The sequence below is a fragment of the Vidua macroura genome, chromosome 9 (genome assembly GCF_024509145.1).
Source record: "Vidua macroura isolate BioBank_ID:100142 chromosome 9, ASM2450914v1, whole genome shotgun sequence".
Taxonomy (NCBI): Eukaryota; Metazoa; Chordata; class Aves; order Passeriformes; family Viduidae; genus Vidua; species Vidua macroura.
In genome coordinates, this window is record NC_071579.1 from 27,042,590 (window position 1) to 27,050,726 (window position 8,137).

General features: G+C 41.9%; 1 protein-coding gene across 3 annotated transcripts in view; it reads right to left on the reverse strand.

The window, feature by feature from the left end:
- The window catches only part of RAB3B (RAB3B, member RAS oncogene family), a 50,831-nt gene that overhangs the window by 24,459 nt on the left and 18,235 nt on the right, over nt 1–8,137 (reverse strand). The window lies entirely within an intron of this gene.

An 8,137-nucleotide genomic window follows, 5' to 3' on the forward strand; every position in this document is an offset into this window, starting at 1 on the left:
TTTCCTCTCCTGCAGCAGCTGTGTCCATAGTGATTATTTGCATAAGTCACTCACATCAGTTGCTATCAATTACTACGTGGTGGATTATCATTTAATGTTCTTATATAAATAAGATTTGATACTTCCTTGATGAAGTGGGTATTTTTGGCTAGGTGGAAATAATTCTGGGGCTTAGCTATCAATCGTGTCTGGAGAAGAGCAGTGGAGCTGAGGAAGGAGCACAACTGAGGAGCAGTTGAGGGAGCTGGGAGTGTTCAGCCTGGAGAAAAGGTGACTCAGGAGGACCTTGTCACTCTCCACAACTCCCTAAAAGGAGGTGTAGCCAATTGGGGATCAGGCTCTGTTCCCTGCTAAAAAGTGACAGAACAAGGGAAAATGGCTTCAAGTTGCACAAGCAGAGGTTTAAACTGGATATTAAGAAAAAATTCTTCACTGGAGGGTGGTAAGGCACTGGAACAGGCTGTCCGCAGAAGTGATGGAGTCATCATCCCGGGGGGTATTTAAAAGACAAGTGGATGTGGCACCTGGGGAAACAGGTTAGTGGTGGGCTTGGCAGTACTGGCTAAACAGTTGGACTCCATCTTAGAGGTCTTTTCCAACCCAACCAACTCTGTGATTCTAAGTCTTCCATATGGAGACCAACTGACTTGCTATGACTCAGCTTCATTTACTGACCACTTGGAAAGATTTTTATTTCAATCCATATTCATAAGGGTAGAACAACCAGCTCTACTGTCTTAAGTTGTATATTTAGAGTGATGCATGTTGTTCAGCATTTGCCCCCAATCTATGTAAGTTGATATGATTTTTTGAGAGTGCAGGAGGAATAAATACATCAAGGAAGGTATTCTGCTTCTTTTCAAAGAGCAGCACTTCATACCTTGGCTGGTTTATACCCACACAAAACAACAGCAAGGCTTCCTACCTATAACTGAATGCTCACAAGTATTTAGCCTCAGGTTTGAGATGTTGCATCCAATAATCCACCTTCTCTGAAAATCCTCCACTATGATATTACGATTTTTCTCCCTAAGCAACAGGTACACAAACATCTAAACTGAACAGGCTCCAGTAAACTGAAAACTAACAAACCAATTTCAAAGACATTGGTCTGAGCTGGTCTCCTAGACCTCACACACCTCTAGTCAACCTCCTTCTGAAACTTTTTAGATTCACCTCCTGATCCACAGCAGAAGTTTTCCTGGAAAATGGCTTGAGGTTTTTTACAGCTACCAGTATTGCCCATTTCCTGATGCAAAAACTACACCTGTTCTAGCTAGATATATTCAATCAGTTCTAATTTGTACTGACAGAAGAATGTGTTGTCAAGCTGCAGTGAGAATAATGTGTCTCCTCCTGTTCACCACAGAGTAACCACTGAGAAAAATTTCAAAATAGACAACATTTTCTCCCCTACTTTTCATGCATATGATACAAACATGTATCAGCTGTGCTAGAAATTGAAACAATCTTTTAGACATGCTGGATTGTTTCTCATTAGCATATCCTCATGCCAGTAATCAAAATCAATCAACTCAAATCAAATTACTTCTCCATGTGTTCAGTTAAAATGCATACCATATGCTGGCTGAAATGTATACCAAAGCAAGACTGTGCAGCTGTAGGAAGCTTCTTTCTGCCATTCCATTTCACAGCAATATTAGGACAATTTCCATTAAAACACCAACATTTAACTGATTTCAACCAGCCTTGTGCAGCTCCAAAGGAGCAATTAACTGACTTGTTGAAATTAGTCACTAGTGATGCATCACAATACCTGCTGTCTCTGTGGGGTTCAATCACAGGTTAAAGGAAGAGCTCAGTCTCTGATCAAACAGGACCTCTGAGAAATCACAATTCACCAGGCATACCCAGAGGCTCAGCTGTGGTACCATTTGCAAGATTTATATGATGGTATTTCGAGTCATCGCTTACCCCACCTAGTTAAACATCTGTCTGCTGTCAAATTGTCAAGGTATGCCGAGCTGGAATGCACCTGCTTACAATACCAACTATTTCTTAACATCATTGGTATTGCAGGAATACTTAGGAGCCTTCATTGTGAAATCACTGCAGAGAGGTTACCCAGGCTGGCTGAGCAGCAGCTCTGCAGCCACTGCTCTGTTTCTCTGTGCAGGACGGGCAGGAGCGAGCACTAAGGGGCTGCAGGAGCCACCACCCCAGTCAGCACCAGGGCTGCCTCCCTCCCACTAGATCACCTACTCTGCACACCAGGAGGCACTGGGTGGGCAGCCCTTCAGAGCCCTGTGTTTGGGTTTTATCCCACAGTTTAGCTGAAGAACCACTATCAAGTATAAGATACACACCCTCAGCATGCTCGGCATCCTGAAGCACCAGGTGAGAGCTGAACCACCTCTCTTCAGTGCACCCAGTCCTCAGCCTCCCTCCTACAAGTGCTCACAAAACCAGCTGTGGTAGACTCTCTGAAGCTGGCTGGGAAGTGGGCACATAGCCTGTTTTTATACTAAATGCATTACAGTTATTTTAACAGCCCTGTTCTAGTCTGACTTCAAACAGCAGGAAACCTTAGCTTGCCTCTCCACTCTCCTTACTAGAAGCCTCAATTTGTACTTGATGAGATGACTTGTTTTTCTCTCAGCTGATCACTGTCATATGCCTAAGCAAATGTGTCAAGCAAAGTATTAGAGGGGATTCATAAATGCTAAACCTCTAAGAGGCTTAGGAGTGAGAAACATAATCGAGTGTCACTGCTGGGGGCAGAAGAGTTGTTTAGGAATTCTGATAAGCATCAATTCAGCAGATACTAAGTTTTGTGCTGGTTAATCAGAAACAGGAAGCTTCAGGAAATAGAAATGCTTCTCTGTCGCTATGCTCATTCACCATGGGGTAGAGGAACCACCATGGGATAAAGAAATCACCGTGCCAGCTCAGATTAGCAGCTGAAGTGTTTCAGCATCCTGTCCTGAACAGTACAAGCTTCTGATCTAAACAGCAATCAGAAATGGATGTTTCTGCAATACATACAAAATTGCAGAGAGGTATAATTATGTAAAACTTTACATAAGTAACAAAACAGGGGAAACACTTTCCTAACTTAGAAGCCAATCTCCAATAAATCAGCTTGTGGTGGACTACCTTTGCATTACAAAAATATTCCTATAACTGAAATACTAAAAACCTCTCTTCCTCCTCCATGCAGAGTCAGGCAAATTCTCCAGACCCTTTTCTATCCCTCACAGACTCTCAACTCAAAACTTTTCCTCAACCCTATAGGTGTAATTTAAAGGACCTCATCCCTCACAGGTCCCTTCCTCACTGATGAAATTGTACACTGTGACTTCCAGATGATCTCTGATCATTTTTGGTCAAAAGCCTTAGAATTCTACTGTCAGCACATACCTCAGACATGTTATCTCTTATCTCAGTGGCTGATACCTTTTCAGCCACATTATTTGCCATCACTGCCTACTTCTTCCCTTTCAGTGGTGACCACGGAGTTATGGCAGAAAAATACTGCAAATTGATAGGGTTTGGTCCCCCTTCCAGAAGGAGCCTGTGACTGAAGCCTGAGCCCTAAGAGGGGTTCACTCTGGTGTCCCCTGAGCTGGCAGCAGCACCAGTCCCTGGGGTTGCTCTTTGTTATTTCTACTCCCAGAACAGTGTGCACACTCTTCAAGAGCCAGAACTTCTTCCCCTGCACTCTCCTCAGCATCAAAGCAAAAACACATTTTGCACCAAGTACCCAGCTAGACAGTCCCACTTCATTACTTTCCTGCTGAGCTCTTGCTGGCTACCTGCAGGTAAATCCAGCCTGTATTTAATGTCTAAACTTGAAGGGATGGTTCTTGTTTATTTTCGTACTGTCCTTGAATGCAATATTTCATACCCAGGTACCCGCTGTGCCACCAGTCTGAAAACTGACTTCCCACAGAAATCTGTCAAAAGTTCTTCACAGCATCAGGAAGGCACCTGAGCACAGCAATACAGATACCTGGTGGAGGCATTTCCTCTGCTGCCCTGATCCAGTTAACCAGCAATCACATTACCTTGCTCCTTCAATACCTCTGGGCTCACTTCAATTCACTTTGGTCTCTCTGAACCTGGCACTATTGTATCTGCTGCTGTAAGATCCTCTCCAAAAGACAGCTTGATTTGAAGAAGGGCTAAACATCTTTAACTCCTATTTCACCACTGGAAATACACCTTTGGTCAAAACACATCTAGAGTCAGAGTGATCACTGCAGCACTAATAATTAACAATTGGATGCAGGCTTCCAGTGAGCCATCTGAATGGAGGTAGGATAAAGCAGTCAACAAGTACATCAGTTATCTGTCCATTTTGAACTCCTGCACTCATTAAAGGCAAAACATGCACACACACAAAAACATTCTGCACTGATAAGCTAACAACAAATAACTTCCCTGTAGTTTCCACAAAACAAGCATCCCTTTCCTTTAGTCATTTCTTGCACTCTCCTCACCGCACCTATAGGAACTTTCAATAGCACCATCAAATCAATATGCATATGCAATCTGCATGCATTTAACTTCAAAAACAGTGTTACTAACAGCTTTCTACAAGATAAATGTTTCCTGTTATCAAAATAATTCATAAGACAAATTGACTTTCATGACTCCTTGCTACTTTCAAAATCCTATTCTCTGCCAGAGACAATCAAGAAAAATCTCTAAATAGGTTCATCACAGCATCCTGTTCATTAGAAAACCCCATACTTTGCAATGTCACTTTGAAGGAGGAATTCTGCAGAAGTAGAGCTGGGAAACTGAATTCTATTACAAGCTGAAAAAGCAGAAAGCATGCTGCCATTCATTTTAGTCACTTCCAAGCAATTTCGTTTGAATCTGCTGAAGGCAAATTTCAGCATAAAGTATGAAAGCTCAAGATCATCTAGTTACTAAGATGAATGCCTGTTAAGTCTTCAGTTGGGACTATCGTCTTCATTTATAAAAACACAATTTCTCCTCCAACAACAGAATTAGCATAAATGTGCTTACAGTCCTGCTCACAGGATCTGCCAGCCATATCTTCTTTCTTATTTCTATCTGAGATTGACGTCAGCAGCATTCACAACCTTTTGAGAACTCATTCTCCAGTTTCTACTTAATTTGATGTCTCAGAACATTTATATGACTCACAAAATTTGCTGTTTGCAGCTTCAGGGCACAAAGATGGAAAGAAATCCAAAGGGAGAAAAAAAAAAAAAGATTGCATTTAGTGTAGTAAAATAATAGTAAGGAAGAAGAGACAGGTAAAATATAGTCAGGTGCTATTTTTGGCAATGGCTGTTTAGTAAAGGAAGCACAATTTCCCCTTTCATTACTCAATAAAACAAAGAAACACAATTTTCTGTTCCAGTCATTACTCAGAGTGAATGAAGAGATCAATCTTAAGAGCAAAGCTAAACTTACAGGATTTTATAGCTACCTGTGGGAGCTGAGTGACACTTTGGGACTGCCAAAGCCGAGAACCAAGGCACCAAGATTCCCAGGAGAGGACACTTCTTTACACAGGACACACTCCTGACTCTGGAAGAGAGCTTCTCTGGGGTCAGAAGGCCCTGCTAGAAATTGCTCCAATTCACATTCAAAGGGCTACTTGTGTTGGGCAGAACTGTAAAACTCAGGAAGAGCTCATTTTTTAGGAGTAGGAAGTAATCACCGATGCCAGTACAGATTTCATTTCTGAAAACCCCTGACCCTTCCTCTGCACACACACAGGTGCTCCACATCCTCTGGATGAAGGGAAGACCAATTCATTTGGGGAGCTCGATTCCTGACTGCACCTCACGGGGAGACAAGTGCTGGAAAGCTTCCATTCTCTCAGGTGAGGGGTTCTAGTTCTAAACCTGGGTCTTTGTCAGGTCCTTCTCAGTGAAAAAATGAACTATCCTTCCTGTTCTGAAGAGAGAACACTCGTTATATGAATCCCTCAAGCCTTGACACACTGTCAAACTAATAATCTTACTGTTATTAATCAAGAATTTAATAGATGAGATCTTAAAATTAATATGTCTTGGGAATATTTTCATTTTAAAAATGAAGAGCCAATGAGTCACGGCTGCAAAAGTCACTCATCATCTCCCTTTGAGAGATTATTTTCAACAAGTACTTTATTGAGCAGACAGATTTTAGCAGAACACAGCAGACTCACCTGTGGCATGAGGGCAATTAAGCCTTTATAATTTTTTTTTTAATATCTGTAAAATAAGTAGACAAGAAGTGAAAGATCTCCTACTTCTCCTATTTCCTGATAACAGTCCCAGAGTAGTTAGCAAATCTGATAATCTGTATTTCTTCTCAGCTTTTTCACAAAAAATATAGTAAGAAAAGAAATCAACGCTACAATTTTTCTTGGCCACATAGGCTATAGCTTAAAAAAAACAAAAAGGAGAGAAAAGATAAAGAGGGCTGTTGCACGGATTCTGACATTATAACCAACTAAACAAATACCACCTCTTCTCTACCTTTGTATTAGGTGATAAAAAGCCGTTTGGTTTTGTATTGGGTTTTTGGTTGGGTTGTTGGGTTGTTTTTTTTTTTAATCATCAAATTGACTGCACTGTCTCTCACAGCTATAGGGTAATACAACATTACTTGGAGGATGCATTCTCAGGCAGAATAAACAGCTGCCATAACAGGGACTTGAAAACTCTGAAGATTCCAGCTGGAGTAAAAGGGATGCACATGTTTGATACTTTCAGGACCAGAGTGAATAAACACCTTGCACGCAGTTAATGGAAAATAAAGCTATTCATTTCCTTCTGTTTGAGCACTGGGGGTTTGCAAATGCTAAGGCAGGTGGCTACTTTGCCATCACTTAGCAACATCAGGTTTTGACACTTGACTGCTTCCTGGTCTCCCAGCCAGGTGGGCAAGGGAAGATTCCCAAAGCCCCTGCTGCAGATGGGAGAACTGACAAATCACTTTGAGCTGATGTTGCACTGATGCAAAGGTGCTGCTGTGTCCAACTTTCAGCCATATTCTGCAAGTTCCACTCACTCAGGTGAAATTTCATGTTAAAGCAATAAATATCCTGTAGACCAAGACCACTTCCAGATTTAGATGAAAGATTACTGAAATCATAGTTTTGCCATGACAATGGTGTATTTTTACTGAATTTGTTCTCTTTAGATTTCTTGCAGTCTCTGGAACACTAAGTAGCTCCTATACATATTTATATCAGAATTTTAGCAGAAAAACTGAAGTAATTTCAAACATTTCCAAGACCTCAGAACGATGGCCACAGCTTTGAACATGCTACTGTGGCATGTGCAACGCAGAAGAGTAGAAAGTACATCACAGAGGAGGACTTTATGCAGATTCTTCCCTTGCAAGAGTTTGCTTTTCCCTAAAATCATTAACCAGTGCAAGTGGAAGGAAATTATTCATCTTACGCTTCCAATTCCCCAAAAATTCTAGAGGGAGTAAGCAGCTCTCACAGATTTACCTCATTTAATATCTTTGCAGTAGTGACTCTTCCTGCATGCTATTTTCAAGATGAAGGGCATTCTTCTAAAAGAGAAGATAATTTTAGCTAGGATAAGGCACCTTAAATAGGTATGGATTTGCAGCAGTTATATAATTATACTACAGCAGTCAGAATGATCATCAGTGCAGAAATACTGCTCATCTGAAGCTCTGAGTTCCCACAATCAGCCAAATCATTCAAGTCCCTTCTGTGCTTCACTCTCACACTTAGGAAAAACAACCTAGGGAGGGGGTTTGGTGAGGAAGGGTGTATAAAAACAGGCTGAAGAGCTTTGCCAAATGCAAAGCCCCTTCCACATCTCAGGAAGCCCAGACACCAATCACTCCCAGGAGTGCTGGAATCCAGCTGGAGTTCACACAGACTGACACTTCTGCAACAGCAATTCCACCTCTCCAGCCCTCCTGGGATTGCTGCTCAGGGCCACTGCTTGCAAGCCAGCATTTATAGCACTGCTCTTTGGTGCTGTTTTCCACTGTAATTAATGCATACATTACAGGCACCGGGGTTTTTCTTGCCATGGTCCTGCTTCAGTTCTACACAAGTTTTGTCCCAGTTTTCACTGCACTCTCTTGCTCCCTTTAGGACACATGAGCACTGCACAGTGGAGTTGTCTGCACAGGCCCTCACCTGCCAGAGGCAGAACTC